Source organism: Protopterus annectens, chromosome 9.part0, assembly GCF_019279795.1.
Source record: "Protopterus annectens isolate FY-2018-M chromosome 9.part0, PAN1.0, whole genome shotgun sequence".
Taxonomy (NCBI): domain Eukaryota; kingdom Metazoa; phylum Chordata; order Ceratodontiformes; family Protopteridae; genus Protopterus; species Protopterus annectens.
Window position 1 is genome coordinate 68,911,558 of NC_056743.1, and position 24,811 is coordinate 68,936,368.

At 41.2% G+C, this 24,811-nt stretch overlaps 1 protein-coding gene across 1 annotated transcript in view; it reads left to right on the top strand.

Annotated features, from left to right (window-relative positions):
• Positions 1-24,811, top strand: part of PRDM11 (PR/SET domain 11) — a 598,061-nt gene that overhangs the window by 25,611 nt on the left and 547,639 nt on the right. Inside the window, exon 2 of the mRNA XM_044082559.1 lies at positions 2,664-2,806. The gene's annotated coding sequence lies outside the window, so the exon portion shown is untranslated. The remainder of the gene's footprint in view (positions 1-2,663; positions 2,807-24,811) is intronic.

Here is a 24,811-nt window from a genome sequence, read left to right on the forward strand (position 1 = left end):
ACTTCTTTTGAATATTGTACTTTTAATATTGGCGCCTATTTACAAAAATATGAATGCAATGCATCATTGTTTAGAATTGTATCTTTTTACTGCTTATGAATCTAGGGGTGGTTGTGACAGTGGGGGCAAGGTACAAATGTGAGTTTTTAGAGATCGACGTAGTAAAGTGTGGTCATTGTTTCTCTGCCTTTTGCGATGGCACTTTCAAGTGTCAGTTACGTTTGTATTACATGTCAGTCATGGAACCAGTCAATGTTGTGTCTTTAAAATCAGTTAGCATTCTGCATGCAGCATCACTTTTCATTTCTTTGTGGTATGCATTGTCACCTTAAGTAGGATAGAATGTATAGTTATGAATCATAAACCATGTGGGAACAATTTTCTCATGAATCCCAGGGACTGAGCTTTGTTTTTTTTTTTAAATTTTAGCACCTGTGCATTTTTTCTGTTTTTGTCATCTCATTTTGCTGTCAGTTATGTGTTTCTTACTCTTAATCTTTTCTTTTTTGCTGTTGTGACCATTTGTGAAGTGGCTGCCCTGCTGTAATGAATAAAAGTTAATTTGGTTCCTGCAGTGTTTACTAATGTGGTCTAAGTCTTCTTAGTTAATGCACTTGAAATGTTGTTCAAACACTGCTAAGATAAGTTGTTTCTCCACACCTGTAACTGGACCAAAGTTGTTGACTGTTAAAGGTTTTTGAACAGTTGTTACCCCACCATGTATCGCTGACTTTAATCTGGGAGTGTACTACCCCACCATGTATCCCTGACTTTAATCTGGGAGTGTACTACCCCACCATGTATCCCTGACCTTAATCTGGGAGTGTACTACCCCACCATGTATCCCTGACTTTAATCTGGGAGTAAACTACCCCACCATGGTATCCCTGACTTTAATCTGGGAGTGTACTACTCCACCATGTATCCCTGAATTTAATCTGGGAGTGTACTACCCCACCATGTATCCCTGACTTTAATCTGGGAGTGTACTACCCCACCATGTATCCCAGACTTTAATCTGGGTGTGTACTACCCCACCATGTATCCCTGACTTTACTCTGGGAGTATACTACCCCACCATGTATCCCTGACTTTACTCCGGGAGTGTACTTCCACACAAAAACATGAAAAATCACCAAAGTTACTACCCTTTGTGCCATAGCAATAACTCCTTCAAATACCTCAGCTTGTGGATAGAGCAGTCAATAGCATACATAGCTATATTGAGAAGGGCAAAAGTTAACTTGCTTCTCTTCTGCGCTAGGAAAATATAACTCTTCCCCATCCATCCCAGCCAGGGCAGCTATAAGTAAAGGAGTCTTTCTGCCCAAAGTTGAGTATGGACTGCCCATAGTGTCCACAGTCTCTAAGAAAAACACCTCCACGCTGCAGATTATTGAAACCAAATTCTCTCGCTTCATCAGTACCTCATCTTCTAATTAGTACTAGTGCCTCACTCTCAGAGAAGCCGAGTGTCTCCCAGTACAGCACAGAGTAGACCTGCTCTTAGGTTTTCTCATCTTCAGACTTCTCCACTCTTATCTCATTTGCGCCACTAGCAGCAAAACTTAAACACACACATACTACAACTTTAGATACTTCTCCAAACAACACTCCCTGTCCAGCTGTCAGAAAACAGGCCACACCAACTACTTTTTCTCATCCTTGCTCCTAAAATGTGGAAATTCCTTCCCAGTAACGGTTACTCTGGGTGCAGTGCGTTAGGGGGCACGATCAGCTGATCCCAGTCACTCTTTATTGCGTGCTGGCATTAGGAAGTAAATGCTAGTATTGCAATTGATTTCAAAACTGTGTGGTATAAAATGTAGCAACTGCTTGCTACAAATGTACAAAGCAGTTTGCTACAGTTGAAAAAGATATGTAATTTTTAATTATTGTTTTTATATATTTCTTTATTCAGCAATCTTGAATGCTGTAGCACTCTGAGTTTTGTAAACCATAGCAGTTCCGAGGAAGAGACACACAACTGGGGAATGGCACCATTCAAAAAAAAAAAAAAAAATAGCTAGCTACACTTCTGCTCCTGCCAGCATAAAGGAACTGCAGTTTCCCATTCCCATACTTCCAGAGCTGAACGTCTAGAATTCCATCACACTAAATCAAACCTTACTCAACACATAGCAGGCCACATTATGTAATGGCCTCTCACCCTCTGGGCATACACTTTTTCTCTCTCTCAACTACTAACACCTCTTGTCTCTCTTTTTTTTTTTTCTTTTTTCTTTTTTATCATGGATGCACGGTGGCTCAGGAGCTTTATACCTTGAACATTTTAGTTATGCAAAAGCATTTATGGGATATAAGGATGCACTCTGTATACATCACCTTTTGCAGCAGGTTTTGTGTAAATTTTTTGTTTGCTTTTTTTTTTTTTTTTTTTTTGGGTGGAGTACTATTTTGGATACCCTGGGAAATACCAAGTCTAAGTACTGGGTGACCATATTTTGTGTACGCTACTGTTTTATGATATTTTTGGTGTTTTGTTTTTTATTTCTTTTTTTTAACTGTTTTATTTATTACTTACTGTTCTGTACTTACATGTTTGAATGAAGGTTTTGACTGTTTTGTAAAGTTATCGTCCTTCCTAATTTGTTGAGCTGGAGAGATGAAGAATTTGCTTTTTATGTATTTTTATCTGGCAGTGTATTGGCAGTTTGCTGAGCTTAAAAGAAATGGAGAAGGATCGCTGTTTAACAGATGCAGTAGCTTGGAGGTCAGTAGATGGACGTGGATGCGTTGTAGGACTTGAAAACCTTGGTGGCTGGTCAGTGCAGTGATTTGGCAGGTAAGTGATAAATGTTATTGTGGGGAAAACTGTGTGTTTATTTATTCCATTGATGTGCCTCTGCGAGACGTGTGGAGGATGGGAGAAACAGGAAATGCATTCTGTCATTGGGGTCTTTATCTCCATCATCAGTAGCACTTACAATGGCAAAACGTAAGTCAGCCCAACACCTAAATCTTTCTCAAGCTATAGCCCCATCCCCTCTACCTATCATTCACAGCCTCTAAGGACTCCTTTTTTGCAAATGTCTTTTAGCCCAGGAATGCCAGACTGCACCAATAAACAGGCTCAGGCTGGTTGATCCTTCTATTGGCAGCTTATTACTTTTAATATGTCCTTGTAGTCTCAGCATCGTGCAGGTAAGTTTCTTGCTCTTATTTCTTCCAACCCTCCTCATTGGGGATACTTTGAGCCTCCTTTCCTTTGAGGCTATCGGTTTAAACTGAGATAGGATTAACTGTTAATGGCATAATATTAGTGAAACAAGCTGTAGTAACTGCCTATTGGCTTCCCTTCTGTTTTGCACTGACATTGCCTTTGTCATAGACTGCACGTTTTGTTTGTTTTTCTGTGTGTGTGTGTGTGTGTGTGTGTGTGTGCGCGCGTACGTGTCATGATGGATAAGAAACAAGACCTTGCCCTTCAAGTCAAGTGTGTGGCAAAACTCCTAGGCCGGAAAAAGCATATAAGTGTGTTAAGTGTTTAGGAGAGTAACATTTTTCTGATGAATGTTTAATTTATACTGCCTTCAAACCTTTTGGAGTTGCTTATACTCTAGGCTACTTCTGTTACTGAGTCCACTTCTAAAGTGTCCCCTCTTCTCCAAGGTCTTCAGTGATTCAGTTTACAAGTGGTTAGAGATTCTTTGTCTAGTGCTAAGAAGCTAAAATCGACAAATGTTTCAGTTGTGGCTAACCCTGATTGAGTTTAGATAGCATATGCTTGTTCTTGAGCCTGTGTCTCCCAAGTCTCAGTATCTTGAAGGGGCAGGCCCATTGAAACAAATCCCTCCCCTTCCTGTACTGAAAGTGTGTCTTCAGTGATATTGGAGCCTGAGATGTTCTTCGTGTTTTAACTGTTGCAGTCCTGACAGATGGGATTTCCTGCTGTGAAACTAACTTATACATTTATGGTAAGTGTACATAACTGTACTTTCTTTACATATTCTTCTTAATCTTCAATGTCATTCAAGTCCTGTAGGTCTGGGTCTGTCCATCTGGATTAAAAATGAATGTGAATTGCATGTTTTTAGTGTGCATCTGATGTGATTCCTGTTGTCCTTCCTTGGTAACTTTGGGAATTAAGATCACTTTCCCTGCCCACCTTTTCTGATATGAGCCCTGACCCCTCCTCATTGGGGATGCTTTGAGCCTATCAGTTGAAATTGAGGTAGGGTTACCTGTCGATGGCTTAATGATGATCTCTAGAAAGATTTCTGAGATCAATCTGTCAACATTCCTTCTTGTATTTTCCACAAATGAATTGTGTCTTTGAGAACTAATTCTTCTTTTATGCTGAAAGTATCCAAGAAAGCAATATTAATCAGTTGCCTGGCTTTGCAGAATTTTTGCCTAATTGCCGTAACTGTGAAGAGTATAATTGCATGGATTGCAGAGACACCTTAGATTTTATTTGTGAAGAACAAAATCCACAATGAAAGACTTAATTTTTCATTTTATTTCCCCCCAAGAAATTCAGTTACAAAACTTCCAAATTAACATCTTGTCTTTGGATTGCACAACAAATCAAGTTTTATCAGAAATATGGTAAAACCTTACCAGACAAATGAACATTCTACCAAGCTGTGGTCACTTTACAGATCTTCTTCAGAGATGCTTTTGATGGCTTGTGCGACTGTCAAGTGAACATCACTGGTTTTGGTGGGCCCTACAAACTGGATGTCATTTTCATAAGTAGACTGTTTGGGGTTAGCTGATATTCAGAACATTCTTTCATGAGAAACACCCCAGAAGTGTAGCTTGGGACTTTGTCCTGTTATTGGTGGGGATGAAGCTCCTGATGACAAAGATAAGAGTTGCATACTTTCTGTCATGTTAGATCTGTGTTATCAGATTTACCTCCGTGATCCTCATCTACCCTCCCCTACTTTGGAACTGACTGTGCTTTCATGTTTGGAGCTCTGAGTAGAGAGAATTGTTTCTGCTTTTACACCCTGCCTTTTGAGGACCTGTCAGAGATTTTGAGAAGGGTCTTTAGAAACTGAACATTATGGGTAGTAGGAGAAGCGGAGGTAGCCTGAGAAAGTTTTGGGTGACAAACTGTCCTTCTGGTGTTATTCCTAGTGGTAACAGAGGTGATGTTCCCAATGTAAATTTATAAGCACAGTGGGTGTGACTTTTTTGTTTATATACTGAGTTTTAATTTTACAAGTAGTTTTACAAAAATATTGCTTTCAAGAGTGGCCATGTTGCGCAGACTGATGAACCTCGTACCATGTGCGAATCGACCAATGTTTGATTAGTGGCACGGGATTTGGGGAGCCACTGGGGGAGGATGGGAGTGAGAGGCAGATGTTGACCCACCCTTCTCAGTGGGAGGGAGGCAGCCTAAAAGGCTCACTGCAGTGTGCAGCATACAGGTCTGGCCTACTGATTGCTACATGAGCGGTGATCTAATCAGTCTGGAAGTCGTACCTCACAAGGACAAGGATAGTGGATCTGCCAAGGATGCAGGGAGGGAATGGGAGTTAGAACACACTCTCTGACATGCAGCATGCCTCTGTACCAGTGTCTTTAATTTCCTCATTGTCCCTGGATATGCTTGCGGTGAGACTAAGGTGGGCCATATAGACCTGATGAATGAGGAGAACAGCAGGGGGGGGGGGTAGCTGATGGTTAGCTGTAAGGTTGAAAAAATATTGCTTTCAGGGTTTCTTTCTTTTCTTTGCGGAGAGTTGGTATATTTGCTGTTACTTTTATTTTACAGGGTAGCATTATGGCACAGTGTTCCTAACAGCACCAGGGTTTAGTGGTTCAGTGTTTGAATGTGGGTATTATTTTCATCATGTCCACCAAAACATACTGCTTATGTTAGTTAGCTAAATGTTTTCATAGACTTCTTTTGTCGTACATTTTTCACTGGTCTTCTCTTTAGACACAGTCAAAGATAATTAAATTTTATTAGCAAAATGAAGCAAGTAATAGTTATTTTTAAAGTTGAGTGGTACAGTTAACTTTGCTGCCTCACAGTTCTTCATTCACTACTTTAGTTCCAAAATGGGGTGCCATCAGTGAATACTGTTCACATCTTTTTTAATCCAAATTGGTTTTAACTAGGTTTTCTGGTTTCTTCCATATCTCAAATATGTGCATTGGGTGAATTGGGAGACCTTTTAAACTGCCCGAAGGATTATTCTGTGCGTGTGTGTGTGTGTGTGTGTGTGTGTGTGTGTGTGTGTGTGTGTGTGTGTGTGTGTGTGCACATGTGCATGTGTGTGTTCTGCAGTGTTCAGGATGATCATCTATGAAGTGTGTCTGTGGAAGTGCAGGAATAGGCTTCAGCTCCCTTTTGCACTGCATTTAATTAAGTGGGTAATTGGAGCATGACTAACTCTGTATGCTGTCTTTACCACCCTTTACCCCCATTTAAGCTTTCCTATGTTGTTCTGGAAGTTAGTAGACATATTTTTCTTACAAGGATTCTTTTCATTTTTCTATCCATTTGATTGGGCAACTGGTAGTTGTAGAGAAATAGAGATCACAACAACAGATTGAACCACACTTGTTTTTGATCTTATTTTGAGTTTTGATTGGTTACATCTTGATTTTGATGCAGTTTTAATACTTCTACAAAAGTCTAGGTAGTAATTTTCTATTGTGCCACCTCCAGAATGAAATGATGTAAGAAGCTTAAAGCACTGTGATTTTGTTTTTCAGCTAAGGCTGCAGCTTTCTGCTCTTCAGTCTTTCCATAGTACCATGTTCTTTGGTTGCTTCTTTTCATTGTGTAACTTAAAATTACATGGGCCTGAAATTAATATTTTCTTTCAGTATCCTTGGATATTCTATTTAGTAGAATTTTCAGCAAGTTTGTTTGAATTTTTTTAGATGTAAACTCAGCAGATACTTTTGGTCCTTCATTGCCTCATCCAAAAGCAATAGCCACTATTGCCTCATCCAAAAGCAATAGCCACTTTATAATTTGTTTTGGACAGTTTTAATTTGTTTTGCAAGGTTTCTGAATGTTTTACATGCACCTGTCCATGTCTCGGCTTTGGATGTCTTTCTGTCATTCATTTCTGTGAAGTTTACTTTTATGTACATAAACACTTTCAGTGGTAGAGCTTGCTGTGGCAGATTCTAAAAGAAAGTAACCTGAAATTTCAAGGGAAGCAATTTATTAAGAAGAGATACTGCAGAATCAGGCGCAGTCTGTGAACAGAACAGTGTACTTAAATCATTGTTTATTTACATGTAGCATTTTGCATCAGATTATAGATGAGGAAATTGCAACCCTGTGATACTTTTCTTGTGCTGGAAACTGTTACAGTTGTTTTCAAAGTTGTAAAAATATTACAGTTGAAGCAGTATGACCGGATATGGGAATAAACGTACTGAACAGGAATGTTTTAGTTTGGTTTCTGATTGTTGTTTTCATTGGTAAAGCCAAACTGAAGGATGAGTTTTGGCTTTAGTGAGTGTAAGCAGTTTGTAAAATTTGAAGTAAATGCCGTTTCACAAGATTTGATTTTTAAAATGAGCCTTAGTTCATTAAAACATGCAGAATATTAGCTGTGTATTGGATAAATTGAAAGTGAAATAAACCTTTAAGTAATTAAAACTCACTGACACTGGAGGGAATTGGTTCTTTTACACTAGTGTTAAGTCACTAACTTCTGAATGGTATTAGCCTTTCTCAGTACAAATTTATTGTTGTCTTAGGTCGGCCATTGGTGATACAGACTCTGCAGATCAATTTGGATGGATGTGATATTAAGCATAATCTGATGGCAGTTAAAGTGGATCTTAAATAAAATATATGGAAAAAGTGGAAAAAAGCAGACCCAAGAAAGAAGGCGTTAAGAGGCAAAAGAAATGATTTATATATATTTTTTTAAAATCAAGAACAAATTTATTAAATGTAAAAAAAATATAAGCACATTAACAGCAAATCAACTATTTAGAGACTAATAAGCTTGATTATAAAATAATTCAGTTTAGCTAATCTTCATCAAATATTTGGGTCATCAGTAAACTTTTCATTCCATTTAGACCACATAGTTATCATTTCAGTCTGATTGTACAGTCTTCAGCTTGTCTCCAAATTATGCAACTTCTGTATTAGTTTCCAGAATTAATGTAGATGTTCATTTTTTATTCCAAGATTTAGTGAAGGTTTTCTCTTGCAATATTAGAATTTGGTTAAACACCTCAAAGAGCAACTTGCTTATGTCCACATTAGTGTCATATACTGTTGGGAATGAAGGTGTAACCTTCAACATGATTTGATGAAAGTTGTGCACAAATATTTTTATGTTCCATTCTCAAAGGTGTAAGATCTGAGCAGTCTCAAAAATGTCTAATGTACCTCTTTTATTGTCTCCAGAACACCAACAGGTGGGAGTAGAGTTTTAGGGTACATGACATATAACTTTTTCATAGAGTTAGGGTATGTGACATAATTTTATGTATAACAGTGTTTGAGTAAACACTGCCTACCCAAAAAAAATCTGATCCTTCATGACTTGATGGCATACTTTAGAAGGGTAATAACTATTAACCATATTTCATTTTGGAAAGGAAGATTTATCTCTTTCTAAAATAAGTCTGTATTTAACCTGTCCCCTCTACCCTTGTTGTCAGTATAATGTTATATAGTTCCATGATAAGACTTGGTGTTAAAAGTCTCCCCTCTTGCTTCTACCCACCGTTTGACCCATTGGGGTCAGTCAGACATAGGGAGAGAGCTAGTTTTGGTTTTGCAAAACATCAACCAATCTGTGCTTGTTTCATGCTTACCCTGCTTAAAACTCAAAGAATTTCAACCAGCTGGAGAGCCAATAATTGATTTCTAATGCATAGAAGCTTATGGTGTTTTATAGGAGACAGGTCTTCAAGCCAGGCAGTCATTTTGGTAGTGTAAAACGTCCATTTTATAGTCACCATTGGTTGGTGTAATACAAAATACTTGCCCTGATCAGGTTAAGATTCAGTCCTAATACGTTTTTATACCTGAATGAATGACCTAGTTTGACTTGCACAATCTCTTTCCTTATCATTTCAGTTTTATTAGAGAGGATCTCGTATAGTAACATAAGGCGAGGAGCCTTCATGTAGTAGTCAAAGTCCAGAAGGGAACCCACCCCATTTTAAATGGGAGAGAGAGCATGTCCCATTCAAACATAGGATTCTTTCCAGACCTTATAGACAATGTAAGTATTTGCCTGATAGGACAGAGGGTATTACTATTTGGGTATTTTGGAAGGCCTTGGGAAAAGCATAGAATGAGAGGCTGAACATACTGTTTCATAGCTAGTAGTTTTTTCTTTAAAGTCTGACATTATTTTGCCCCAAAATTGAAGCTAATTATTAATCTTGTCTAAAATGTTGGTATAAGTCAGTGAAACCATGGTATCCAGAGTATTGGACAATATCACTCCAAGATATGTCATTTTTAATTGTGGTATTTTTGCATTATAAGTTTAAAAGGTGTAGAATTTTTCTTGGCAACCTGTTTTAGAAGTTTTACCTTTGTAGCTTAATACTTCCCAAAAGAGGCAAATTCCATAAATACTCTTGGTTGGGTAGATGTAACAGTAGGTTATCTTTGTAAAGAGAAATGGAAATGGTCCTGTTAGCAATTTTGTATCCCAAATTTGGAGAGTTTCTAAGCGTAATAGCAAATGTCTGTAAGCATACGATGAACGGTAATGGGAATAGTGGACACCTCTGCCTTTTACCATTTGCACAGTGACTTCATTTGATAATCTAGGCTTTATTTTAATTGTAATCTTGATAAAGCAATGTTATCAGTGAGATTAAATTGTGAGGAAATCCAGATTTTTCAGTAAAGGTGAATAAGTTCACCTAAATTTGTTGAAGGCCATTTCATCATCTAGACTCGTAAGTAAAAGTTGTTCTTTGTGTAGATGCATATTCTATTGCAAAGGCTGTTTTGAATAAGTTGTCCGATGTAGTGCTGTTCATACAAATTCTGTCTGATCAAGATGGATCAGATTAGAAAGAAGAGTGGCAGTTTTGTGCACTACCAGAGATGCAAAAATTTATAATCATGACTGGGGGTTAATACGGGATGGTATGAAGCCACTCTTGGTGGAGCTTTACCTGGTTTGGGTAATACCACCAGTGTGGCTTGCTTCCATGAAGGAGGGATTGTATCAGTAGGTAAAACAAAAAGAACACCAAATCAGCACTAGTAATTAAAAAAAGCAGGGCAAAAAAAGGCTTCCACCCTCCAAAATGCTTTTATTCCACGTAGTACAGCTAAAAACTGTGTAGTAAAAACCATAATAATAATTTCTCTTTAGTTGAATTTTAGTTATAGGATGTTTACTATTGTGTATAACAACTGTTACATTCTTTTTATGAATGGAGTACTGTAGTGTTTATCATGTCTGCTTTACATGCATAAGGTCCTGGGTTCAATCCCCAGTGGGATGTGATGTTCTTCATCTCACATTGCTGCAGTCCTTACACTTGGGTAGTCCGCTGTCCTCTGTCGGCCCGACTATCAAAGTATAAGGCTGACGTCGGTCAAGGCGCATTTGACTGACATCAGGACGTCAGGGTACAAATGCGCATGACCGACGTCATATCCTCAGTCTTTTTTGCCGCATGGTCCGATGCAGAAGCAGCATTGCAAGTGCCGGTTGGCGTTCTGAAATTTTTCGATTCCGGAGTTTCAGACCGAGTCAAAGTTGGCTAAGTACCCCGTTGGGGAATATTTTAGTTTTTTCTTGCCTCAGTGGTTTACCGGATGTCAGAAAAAGTGAATAATTGTATTTCTTGTGGGAAACAGATACCGCATAGAGATTATCATACTTTGTGTATTCCTTGTTTAGGGCCTGAGCACGACGTTGTTGGGTGTCGCTCTTGTGCTAGATTCAATAAGCGCACTATAAAGAGAAGGTTAGATTGTGCCAGGTTAGTCTTCGAAGCGGTGCAATTATAAAATGCCGTCGGATGCTCCGGCCGCTTCTTCGAAGCGCAAGGACAAAGCAGTTAAGCCTAGGCTAGAAGAACCGTCCGTGCGGACGCCGGTTCTTTAGAGGTGTCGGTGGAGCCGGTGGTTCCACCGGAGGTTTCTTTGGGATCCCAGGGAGAGACTTTGTTGTTGCAGGATGTGGCCTCTCAGGAGGCAGGTCAGGCTGAAGGGGCTTCTCAGGCTACTATACTACCCTCCCTTCCTAAGGTGGTTAGGCCCTCTCCTTCTGTTTCCAAGGCTTCTCCCAGAGGCAGGCCAGGTTTAGCTTCAGTTGGTGTCACCCCTAGTTCTTCTGGAACTGTGCCCAAGAAGCATATGCTTAAAATGGCAGAAGATTTGATTACTTTGATTAGGGGTTCCTTGCCCCCTCCTGATAAGAGACCTAGGGTGGAGCCTGAGTTAGGAGTTTTGAGCAGGCTTCGGATGTTTCAGAGTCTTGACTGAAGACTTGCAGGAGTATTCTCCTTATTCTGATTCTGAGGTGGATGATTCTACTCCTTCTGCTTCTCCTCCTGAGGATTTTTTTCAGAAACTCTTCATTCCATGAGGGAGCATTTTAAGTGGGAAGGTCAGGACTTCTCTGATTCCAGGAAAAGGCTTAGGGAATTTTTGTTTTACCCCAGCATAGGCCTTTGGCTATACCTCCTGTTTTGGATGTGGTGGAAGATGTTTTACAGAGGCTTCTCTTAATCCTGATTCTTTGCCTCCTGCTCCTGTTAAACCGGATAGGTATTACAGGGTGCCTGAAGCTCATAAGTATCTTTTTAAAAGTCCTAGGGCGGACCCAGAAACTGTTAGTCAGGGGCCTAAAGGTGTTAAGGCTTCTGTTGTCAAGAATCCGGTTCCTTCTGATAAAGAGGCCAGGGCTTTGGATAGATGGGGAAAGAAGGTTTATACTTCCTCCACTCTAGCTATGAGGGCTTTGAATTGCCAGTTTCACATGTTGAAATACCAAAGCTATCTCCTTTCGCAATTGAAGTCTAAGGTTGATGCTCTGGCGGAAGGTATTGATTGTAAAGAGTTGCAAGATTTAGTACATGTTTCTGAACAGGTGGGTAAGCATTCTTTGCAATGTGGTTTTGATGCTGTACAGGCCTCGTCTAGGGTGGCTGCCACTGGGTCAGTTATTCGCAGGCACGCCTGGTTGAGGGATCAGAATTTATCTGACCATGTTAAAACAAGGATTTTAGATGCTCCTTTACAATCTGATGTGTTGTTTGGTTCTCCTGTTGAGACAGTTTTAAAGAAAATAGAAGACAAGGCTAAGTCTATGCAGACTGTTAAAGATTTTTTGCAGGTTCAGCCTCCAAAGTTTAGTAGAAATTGGCCTGCTAAGGGGTGGACGTATCCTTCCTATGATTCCCAGTCTAGGGGTAGATCTAGACGTGGTAGGGGCAGAGCTCAGGGCTCTTTCAGGCCTAGAACAGGGAGTTCTCCTGCACAGTCTTCGGGTGAGGGCAGGGGTCAGTCCTTTCGTAAACAGACCCAATGACCTACCTTTTCAGCTGCCAGAGCCTTCTCGTCTGGCAGCACCTTTGGGAGGAAGGTTGGCACTTTTCAAAGAAAATTGGAGTTTAATTACCCAAGACAGATGGGTATTGGATATCATACACCACGGTTACAGGTTTTATTTCCATACCTTGCCTCCTTTCAAAGGCATGCCAGACGTTCCTCCTCCACAAAGAATAGAGGCTCACAAGCAAATTTCTCTGTTACTCCAAATAGGGGCCATTCAGCCGGTCCCTATGCCAGAGGTGGGCCTAGGATTTTATTCTCGCCTGTTCCTAGTACCAAAGAAAGGGAACACGTGGAGACCAATTTTGGACCTATCTATCCTCAACACTTATCTGGACATTCCCAAGTTCAAAATGTTGACGTTACAGCAGCTTTTACCTCTGCTGGGCAAAGATCATTGGATGGTAACTTTAGATCTCAAGGAGGCTTATCTTCATGTTCCTATCAGACTGAGTTGCAGGAAGTATCTGCGTTTTCGAGCTGGGACTTCTCATTATCAGTTCTCTGCATTGCCCTTTGGCTTATCTACTGCCCAGAGTGTTCACGAAAGTTCTGGCTCCAGTGATAGCTTTCCTCAGGTTAAAAGGAATACAGATTTATCCTTATTTGGACGATTGCCTGATTCTGGCTCAAGGAAGGGACGAGCTTCTTCATCATTTGGATTATGTGATAGCAGTGCTAAGATGCCTGGGGTATTCTGTGAGCGAAATAAAGTCCAGTCTAGTACCCCCTCAGGACAAGTTCGTTCTTGGTGTGGGGCTGAATACAGCAACCCAGATGGGCTCTTTGACCCCGGACAAACAAAAGAATCTTTCCCTTTACTTTCATCAGTTGTCTCATCAGTCCAGGCTGACTGCAAGGACAGTCCTTCAAGCCTTGGGGTTCATGGCATCTTGTATTCTGGTGCTTCCCAATGCCAAACTGCATATGAGGAAGCTACAATGGTATCTCAAAAATGTATGGACACAGCACTGCCAGGATTTGGACACTGTCATTCAAATAATACCTTGCATTCAAAAGGAATTTTTGTGGTGGGCTCAGGAATGTCACCTTAACAAGGGACTCTCTGTGACCCGGCCAGAGGCGAGTCAGATTCTAACGACAGATGCCTCAGACATAGCTTGGGGAACTCATCTGAATGGAAAGTGGATACAAGACAAGTGGCCTGCCAGACTACAGCATCTACATATCAACTTGAAAGAGATGTTAGCAGTCCAGTTTGCATTAATAGCTTTCAAGGATTTACTTCTTCCAGGGCAGGTGTTGATTCTAACAGACAACACAACTGTCATGTGGTACATCAACAAGCAAGGCGGAACACATTCTTATCCCCTATGCAGGCAAGCAATGATTTTGTGGGAGACTGCTCTCAGTTTACAGCTAAATCTTCAGGCAAGGTTTCTGCCAGGAGCACAGAACTCCTTAGCAGATGTGTTGAGCAGACAAATTATGGATCCCCACGAGTGGAAATTGGATCCTCATGTATTTCAGAAATTGACAGTGTCATGGGGAACTCCAGACATAGATCTGTTCGCTTCTCCACTAAACCACCAGCTGCCAAAGTTTTGCACAAAAAGGTTTCATCCCACAGCTTGGAAAGTGGATGCTCTTTCTTTCAATTGGAGCAATCTTCATGTGTATGCCTTTCCGCCTCTGCCTCTCCTCCCAAAGGTACTACTAAAGGCCAGACAAGACAAGCCAAGGATGATTTTGATAGCTCCAGATTGGCCTCGACAGCATTGGTACCCATTACTGAGAAGCCTGGTACGGAAGCCTCCATGGCCTTTACCTTCGATTCCACACCTGTTGTCTCAGGTGGACAGTCATTTGCTCAATGTCAAGCTTCACTCTCTGCACCTAACAGCCTGGCATATTCTGTTTTGAACCGTAGTGGGCCTCCACTTCCACAGCAAGTTTTGAATGTTATTTTGGAAGCTAGAAGGCCTAGTACAAGGAAAGTGTACGCAGATAAATGGAAGAGATTTTTATTTTGGAGTGCAGCAAAGGATTTTGATGTTTCTGAGCCTAATTTAAGTGTGGCTCTTCAATATCTTACTGAGTTACTGGACAAAGGTTTGTCCTTCTCTTCTATTAAGGTTCATGCTGCAGCAATTTCGGCTCACTATGATTGTGACCCACCATTGTTTTCTCATCCTTTGTTCAAGCAATTTCTTAGAGGGGCAAAGAATATAAGACCCCCACGAAGAGCTCCTACTCCTGCTTGGGATCTCAATTTTGTGTTGGAGAAACTCACTCTACAACCTTTTGAGCCTGCAGCTACTGCTGAATTAAAGTTTTTATCATGGAAGACTGCTTTTTTGTTGGCTATTTCCTCTGCAAGAAGGGTTTCTGAGTTACAGGCCCTTATGGCGGTTGAGCCTTTCTTAATTTTCCATAAGGATAGGGTATCTTTACGTACTAATCCTTCCTTTATGTTTAAAGTGGTTTCTAGTGTGGCTTTAAACCAAACTATTCATTTGCCTACTTTTTATGCAAATCCCCAAAATAAAGGGGAAAAGATTTTGCACACTTTAGATGTGCACAGGCAGTTGCGGTATTATTTGGACAGAACTAAGGGGTTCAGGCAGTCTCAGCAGTTATTTGTTTCTTTTGCTTTGAGTTCTCAGGGCAAGCCTGTGTCAAAACAAACTATTTCTAAGTGGATTGGGTTTTGCATTGCTTTCTGTTATTCCCATCATGGCAAGGAAATTCCAGCTGGGATTAGGCCTCATTCCACTAGGGCTACTGCCACTTCGACAGCTTTTTTGAGGGGGGTGGCAACTAAGGATATTTTGGAGGCAGCTGCTTGGAGTTCAGTGCATACTTTCTCTAGGCATTATCACCTTCCACTTTACTCTAAATCCAGGGCTGGTTTTGCCACTGCTGTTTTGCAGGGCATTTTGGCAGCTCCTGCTTCCTTATAGTTTAGCCATCCTCCCTTACCTCTGCTTTGGGATTCTACCCAAGTGTAAGGACTGCAGCAATGTGAGATGAAGAACATAGTACAGTTTTGTACCTACCATAAATGTAGATGTTCAAGATCCACATTGCTGCAGTCCATTTATCCTCCCTCCTTCCCCTCTTGGAGGCGGTTGTGTGGGTTGGGTTGTCAGTAGGGTGTATATTGTATATATTGTACATATTATTAGTGCTAGGATGGTTGGTTGTTGGTTTGCTGTCTTTTGGTTTTGACCTTTATTTCTAGGGTCTTCTGACATCTGGGGCAAGAAAAGACTGAGGATATGACGTCGGTCATGCGCATTTGTACCCTGACGTCCTGATGTCAGTCAAATGCGCCTTGACCGACGTCAGCCTTATACTTTGATAGTCGGGCCGACCGAGGACAGCGGACTACCCAAGTGTAAGGACTGCAGCAATGTGGATCTTCGAACATCTACATTTATGGTAGGTACAAAACTGTACTTTTCTTTTATTATGCTTTCATTTATTATGCTTTTTACTACGCTTGGTTATGTCAGGCTAATTGATGCAAAAAGGGTGTGTGCTGAAATTTTCCTATGATTGGTTTACGAGCATTTAAGAAGCTTAATGACAGTTTGTTCATTTATGTGATGGTTCCTTTTTATATGTTAGTGGGATGAAAAGGCTTATCTTTGTGGATTAATTTTAACTACTGTGTTGCCTTTTTATGTACTGCATTTGGCTGAAGCAGTTTTTAGCTGTACTATGTAGAATAAAAGCAGTTTGGAGTGTGGAAGCCTTTTTTTCCCTGCTTTATTGCATCAGTAAATAACATTATCATTGGACAGTGCCAAAAAAGTTGTGAATGAAGTTTTCTCCCACATTCTGGTAGCTTTCTGTTGAATTTCCCTCTGGTCCTAGTGTTTTATCTTGGCCTGCATTTAAGGCTTAGGTTAATTCTCCCACCAAGAATGGGGATAATAAATATTTAGCTTGATTTGATGTTAATTTAGGAACATTAAGTCAAGAAAAGATATTGATCTTACAACATTTTTGTGAGAACTGGAGGTCAGTCATCAGCATGCTCTTGTTCATAAAATTGTGCAAAGGTAAGCAGTTCTGTCAGACTCAGACCCACTACAGGGAACTGCTAAGCCTCCCTTGATCTAGACCACTAGCTGTTCCTACTGTACATATTGTATTGGCTGATGTCTTTGAAGAAATTGCTTTACACCCTGATTTTTCTATCCCCTGCTCCTAGGAGGCTGAATAGGTTTTTAAGAGTGCATAACGCATTAGGGATACTTCAGGTGCAGCTAACATTGGGTAAGACAGTGATTCAGGTTGTAGCCTGCTATAAGTCCCCAATCATGTCCCAGGACTCGCACTCCACATTCCTAAGCACCCTGGAGAATATTAGGGTCCAACCTAATGCTCTGTTACTAGGTGACTTCAACTACCCCTCCATTAACTGGGAAAACTACTCATGTACCAATACACTTGCTCAACATTTCCTGGAGTTCATTAATTCCAGTGCCCTGGACCAGGTCGTTCTTACCCCCACTAGAGGTAGCAACATCCTTGACCTGGTCATTACTAACATGGGTGACCGTTGCTTTACACCAGTAGTCAGCTCCTCCTTGGTTAGATCCGACCACAAACTAATCACCTTGGAAATCCCCCCCCCCCCCCCCGCAAAGGTTACCACCATGAAAACTTCTCCAAAGCTAACTTTGGGCTCCTAAAAACAGAGGTGGCTAACTTCATGGCACCCATGCAAATGGAGAATAGTTGCATGACTGCCGAATCATACACCAATGCACTGTATGAACACGTACACAAATGTATGGATCTCGCCATACCCAGTAGAACCGAGATGCTCTCCTCCAAAAAAAGGAAGCCAGTCAGGTGGTCCCCTGCCATAAACAAACTCTACAGCAGAAGGAGGAAACTGATGCAGAATAAGATGAAATCCCAAGACTGGAAAAACTCCCTTATCAGCCTCAACAAAAAGTTGAGATCCCTCATCAAATCCTCTAAAGCTAGCTATGAAAACAGAATTGCAGCAGATAGTAAAGACAACCACAAGGCCTTCTATAGTTATGTAAAAAATCTCCATGGCAATACCCAGATTTGCTCTGAGCTACTGCACACTGGTACCTCCTATACCGAGCCAACAAATATTGCCAGTATACGTTCGGTCCTGGGTCCTCTCCTGTGTGGTATCTACTTCTCAGAAGTCCAAGCCATCATGAAGAGACTCTGGCTGATAAAGTTTACAGATGATTGCAAGTTGGGAGCTATTATTAACTTAGAATTTAACCACGACCTTGGAGAAAAAAAACGAAACTGTGTTATAGACCAAAAAGGTAGTTTTAATTCCAAAAGTATTCCAATTCCACAAGTCACAGGAAGAAATCACACAAGCGCTTTCGCTCAGGTAGTCCTGAGCTTTATCAAGTATACAAGTTATAATATATTGCAATGCCTGTTATATACCCTGGCAATTACACAATTAATTGATAAAACCTGATATACAAGTGCTCCAGTGATTTAAAGCTGTATACTAGAAACTAGTTTTCATTACACCAATTCAAAATAGAATACACACATATAAAAATATATTTATAAAAATAAGACAACCAACATAAAAACACAGAAGTTCTCAGATATCAAAGTTTAAAAATGGAAGTTAAAAATCTCATTAAGATTAAAAATTGTTAAAAACTATGTTATAGTATTAAACAGCTGAAAAAGACTTATTTTGTGTTGTTAGAGGACACTGTTAGTTATATATTGGATATTATTGGTGCCCATCTATATTGTATTTCAATGTTAGAAATATTTTTTGAATTGAAGCTTTAAAGCCATAGATGCTCAATAATTTTGTGTATGGTGTAAAGGTGTTGCTGTGTGGCGAAGTCTCAAGTCCAAGAACTATAGCCTAGCCCTTCTAAGCTTCAAGACCGGTTTAATGCTGATCATCCCATTTAAACCGGGTGGCTTCCCTGCATTCAGTCTCAACTGCCATAATAGTTCACGGTAGCCCAAGGTAGATTCCCAATCACCACCCCTTGCATCTGGTTCTACTTGTTCTAGGACCAGGAACTGGATTTTGGGTTCTGGACAAGAGAGGGAATGTTTATAGAAGGCATTGGTCTCCTTCTTTTTGGTCATGTCATGGAGATGTTCATAAATTCGTTTTCTTAATTCCCTCTCTGTTTTGCCTACGTAGAAACTTTGACAGTTGGTACACAGCCCCAGATAAACCACCCCTCTGGTAGCACAGGTATAAAAACCTGTAGGATGTATCTTGTAGTTTCTTGATGGAAGATAGGGGGCTATATCTTTTGATATGGCATGACACTGAGCGCAGGCGCCACATTTAAATGTACCCAGCCTTGGTTGTTTAACCCTCTTCTTGGTTCCTTGATTTCTTTCAAATATTTCCTTTAAATTGGCTCCTCTTTTACGGACAAAACTGGGTTTAGATGGTATGTAATCCTTTAATTCCTCAAAGAGGGCCAAAACTGGCCAATGATGCAAAATAGTTTCTTCCATTTCGTGGGAATTGGATGAATATGTGTACGTGAAACTATTAGTGTAAGGAGCATCTTTATTTTGAGTAGTATTGGACACGAGTTCAAGTCCACCCCCTAGTATTGGTGTATATAGGGAGTGTCGTGCGGACTTTACTTCTGCTGCTAAAGTTAAAAATAGTTCCAAAGGGTAACCTCTCTCCAAAAAAAGGCTCTTCAAAAACTCCACTTCCAATTCAAAATCATTCTGTGTACTACATATTCTACTTGCTCTAATGAGCTGTCCCTTAATAATCCCCCTCTTTTGATATGGAGGGTGGGCACTTTCAAAATGTAGGAAGGAGTTGGAGAAGGTAGCCTTACGATGTAGTTTGGAATGAAAGGTTTTTTGGGTGTAGTCTTTATAAAGGGTAATGTCTAAATAATGAAGCTCATGTGGATTCACTGTGTGTGTGAATTGTAAAAATTTTGTGGTTGAGTTGATGTAAGTGAAGAATTGGGATAGGTCCTCCTCAGAACCAGACCATAAGATACAGATGTCATCCAAATAACGTCTGTAAAAAAGAATATGGTCTTCCCATGGTGGTATTAAGACAAATGTGTGTTCCCACATATGTAGTACTACATTTGCATAAAAGGACGCACATGATGCCCCCATAGCTACACCCTTGCGTTGCCGGTACAGTTCGCCGTTAAAAAAGATGAAATTGTTAGACAAAACCATTTCCATCATCTCAGTAAGTAAGTTGGACATTTTGCTACTGAGGGTGGTGTTTTGACCAAGAAATTGAGCAAACCATTCCAAGCCTTCTTGATGGGGGATACTAGAAAAAAGATCTTTGATATCCACTGTGACCATCAGGATATCTGGTGAAAAGCAGGAGGTGGGGATATCACGAAGAAAGTGCCAAGAATCTTTGCAGACATGGGACAGTAAGGACGTGTACTCTTTGGTCATGTGATCAATGAATTTTCCCAGAGGCTCAGTCACTCCTCCTGCTCCTGATACAATCGGTCTAAATTGTAATGGGTGGATTCCTTTATGAGTTTTCGGTATCCCAATCAGCTATTATTAACTTCCCAAGTGATGTTGACATCCTACAGAATGGCCTCACTGAGACCAACGACTGGTCAATGCCAGAAAGTGTCGTTTTCACCTTTGGGAAAAATCCGGTTCACAAGAATTACCACATTGATGGTAGTTCACTGAACACAGAAGGTATAAGAGATCTGAGAACACAGGTTGACAGCAACCTCTCTTTTGATCATCACATTGCCACTGTGGTTAGACAGTCCTTCTATGTGGCACATCTCATTACTAAGAGTTTTACATCCAGGGAGAAAGAGGTCATTATCTCCCTCTACACTTCCCTCATTAGGCCAGTCCTCAAGTACAATGCCCATTTGGCATGTACCGTACTAGATACCTGCAACAACTGGAGAGGCCGCAGAAGTACCTCACAAAGAGGATCCTAGGCCTTAAACCCTTGTCCTATATGGACAGACTCAAACTATTCTCTGTCTCATATTGCATACTTAGTGGCGATCTCTGCTTGACTCACAAAGCCATGTCTGACCCAGCTCTGTTAGAAATGCTACATCTAAAGAAATCTCAATCCCTCTGCACCACATGCTCCAGAGTCCTAAACTTCATTACCACAATTAACAGAACATGCTGGAGAGAGAAGTTCATAATTCAGAGACTGCACATGCTATGGAATAGACTTCCCATATATGTTTCTTGCAGAGTGGATGCTGCAGGTTCTATTATCCACAGACATGCCTGGCTCAGGACCATGCTCTTGCTAGATCTAGTAAAGGCTGAACTACTGGATGCTCCATTAGACTGGGAATTGTTTTTTTTTTTTGGTCCTCCAGCTGAACATTTTTTTTTTTTTTGAGAAATTGAATATAAAAAGGAAAGCAGATTAAAACTTTGAATGTATTCTACCTGTCTTTGACCCAAAGGTGCAGTAGGAATTACCCTTCTAAACCTTGGCCTTTTACACATAGACAAGACAAGGGAAGGCCTCCACATGGTAGAAGACCAAGACAGTCTAGGAGATGGCAACCAGAACAATCACACAGAGTAGAGAATAACCGTGACTATTTTCTACCCCTCCCACCCTACCATGCAAGCTTCTGTCAGGAAGTCTTTCTTCTTAAACCAATGAAAATCCATCATCAGGGACTAAACCAATGAAAATCCATCACCATAGATTAATAGGTCCTCATCATCATAGAAAAGGAGTACTATATTCAGTTTAGGGAAATACCACCCTTTCTTAGGCATTCCAAATCCACTGAAAGAGCAAGAAAGCTTCTTGCTACCTATCCTTGGGGAACTACTTCACCAAGGATTCATCCAGCGTATCTCTCCAAAACAAGAGGGAAAAAGGTTCTGCTCAAGGATATTTCTAGTTCAGGGAAAAGAGGACACCCGGAGGCCCCTCTTGGACCTCTCAAAGCTAAACAAGATCTTCGTGTTTTACTGTTGCAGTCATCACACTTGGGTTATCTGCCTGCAGGTAGCCCCCAGTTAGCCCGAATACCAGAGACTTAGTATTTCTGCATCGGTTGCTGCTGCTCCAGGTTTGACGTCGGGTCATCAGGGGTATAAAAACAGGCAGCCAACGCCATTACATCAGTCGTTCTTGCCGTGGAGCACATAGCAGAAGCAGTTCGCACAAGTGCTGGTGGGCCGCTACCTGAGTTTTCATTATCGAATAGCTTTAGAAGACTTCAGGATAATTCAAAGTACCCCATTGGGGATCCTCTTTTCTTGCTCTAACCGATGTCAGAAAAAGTTAACAATTGTGTTGCCTGTGGAAAGCAAATACCACACAAGAGATTTTCATTCTTAGTGTGTCACCTGTTTAGGTCCAGTCCACGACATCCCCCGCTGTCGGTTTTGTGCCTTGTTCAACGCCCGAAGTATTCGTTGTTGGGCCCTTTTTGTTGCTAAATACTTTCGTTCTCAATCTCTGTATTCCGAAATGGCTTTGGTACGCCATCCGACTACCAATCTGCCGAAAAAATGTAAGGATAAAGACAGAGACAGACCACACAGGTCCAAAGCTGCCGACGACGCTTCTGTTAAGCTAGTTGCCAGTTCGCCGGTACTCATTGAGGCGCTTTCGCAGACCCTGCTGCCCACTTCAGTGGATTTGCAGGCCTCTACCAAGACCTGTTCGGAGTCCGGTATGCCGTGAGACTCTTCTTTGACGGAACCTGCAGATGTCTGTACCTTGGATGGGTCCGGAGCCACTGAGCAGGCACCGGCTTCTGAGAAAGTTCTTCGCACTACCGATATTCGACACAAACTGACAACTTCTTTTGCGTCAGTTCTTTCTAAAACTACAGAGTTTCTAAGGCCAAGAGTATGCGCTACGCCTAAAATACCGACTACCCAAAAACATGCACCTGCTTCCTTGCCATAACATCAAATGCTTAAAATGGCAGAAGACCTTATTATGTTGATTAGGAGAAGTCAGCCTTCCCCTGCTAAGAGAAAAAGAGTCCTGTCCCAAGCAGCTTTAACAGACCAAGAGTCCGACTCTGAGGTATCTAATTATGAAGACATGCCTTTATCTGCTTATGAGGATTCAGATGCAGTCTATTCCCTCTGCTTCTCCTCCAGAGGATTTTTCTTTTGGTGAAACCTTACATACTTTAAGAGAGCATTTCCACTGGGAATGCCAAGACTATCCTCAGTCCAAAAAGAGGCTCAGAGAATTTCTAGACTTGCCACAACATAGGCCTTTAGCAATACCCCCAGTCCTGGATGTTGTGGACGATGTCTTTATGGAATCCAGTTTAACTCCTGATATCTTACCCCCTGCTCCTAGGAAACCAGACGGGGGTACTACAGAGTTCCTGACTCTCACAAATTCCTTTTCAAAAATCCTACTGCTGACCCAGAGGTCATCTCCCAGGGGCCCAAAGATATCAAAGCAAGTACAGCTAAGAATCCCACTCCTTTGGACAGGGATTCCAGAGCTTTAGACAGATGTAGTAAGAAAGTATACACCTCTGCAACTCTTGCCATTAGGGCTTTGAATTGTCAGTGTCACATACTGAAGTACCAACAACATATTATGGAACTTATTAAGCAAAAAATGGCTACCTTTACGGACTTTGCAAAAAATAAAAAATTACAAGAGCTTATGCATTCTGCAAGCCAAGTCAGCAAGCGTACATTGCAGTGTGGCTTTGACGCCCTAGAAGCATCTTGCAGGGCAGCAGTCACTGTTCTGTACTGAGAAAGCATGCTTGGTTTATGGAGCAGATCTTGCCTGACCATGTCAAATCAAAGTTACTAGATGCTCCTTTAAATAAGGTAAATCTGTTTGGCACCAAAGCAGTAGAGGTTCTTAAAAAGATGTAAGAAAAAGCTAAATCTATGCAGACAGTCAAGGATTTCTTGCAAGTACAGCCTCCTAGATTCAGTAGGCATTTCCCTTCGAAACATTGGTCCTTTCCAGCCTCATCTTGGCCAGCTCAAACTAGACCAAGGGGAAACCGACACCCCAGACTACAGTCTCAGGGTATGCAGAGATCTAAGCAATGGAGTGCCTCCACTTCAAAAACAGGGAATGCTAAACCACCCCCTTAAGGGAAGAATTTCCAATGACTTCTCAACTCCACTCTCCACCTCTGCCTAGCTGCTTGTGCTCCCAGGAGTAAAACTTGCCCATCATGCAAAAAACTGGACTTCCATTACCAAAGACCGATGGGTCCTTAATACTGTATCACAGGGGTACAAATTTTACTTCCACTCTCTACCAACTCCAGTAGGGTTTCCAGACCTTCCTCCAAACCAGTGGGCAGAGGCACAAAAACAAGTTCAATCCTTGCTCTTTATAAGGGCAATTCAGCCTGTTCCTGTGGAACAGATGGGTCAATAGTTTTATTCCAGACCTTTCCTGGTACCCAGAAAAGAGGGCACTTAGCAGCCAATCCTAGATCTCTCCAATCTAAACACCTTCCTGGTGGTACCAAAATTCAAAATGCTCACCCTGCAGCAGCTTCTTCCTATGCTGGCCAAAGATGCCTGGTTAGCTACCCTGGATTTAAAAGAAGCTTATCTGCACATCCCTATAAGGGACTCATGCAGGAAATACCTTCGCTTCAGGGCAGGATCTATGCATTATCAGTTCTGTGCACTTACCTTTGGCTTATCAACTGCTCCCAGAGTATTCACAAAATGCCTTGTTCCAGCAATTACTTACTGCAGACAAGAGAAAAATTAAAATTTACCCGTACTTGGACGACTGCCTGATTCAGACAGACAGTCAGGAAACTCTATTGCAGCACCTGACATTTGAAAAAAAAACCTAACTTCCCTGTGGTATAACTTCAATGAAAAGAAATCAAAACTAGTCCCCAGTCAAAAGATTGTATTCCTGGGAGCAAGCTTGGGCACAGCATCCCAGATGGCATTCCTTATACCAGAAAAACAAGCCTATCTGACAGACTACTTCAGTCAAATGGCCACCATAACCCAGCTATCTGCTAGGAAAATCCTGCAGGCCCTAGGGTTCATGGCCTCATGCATACTACTAATTCCATATGCCAGACTGCATATGAGGAAACTTCAATGGTACTTAAAAAAAAGTCTTTGGCGCCAAAATTCTCAGGACCTGAAAACCATCATTCCTATCATACCTTGTCTAAGGACAAAGTTTCTTTGGTGGACAACAGCATGCAATTACAACAAGGGACTACCCTTTACTCAACCCCATGCCGCCCAGACCCTAACCACAGATGCATCAGATTATGCCTGGGGGGCACACCTGGATGACAAGTGCATTCAGGGCCACTGGAGCCCAAGTCAAATTCATCT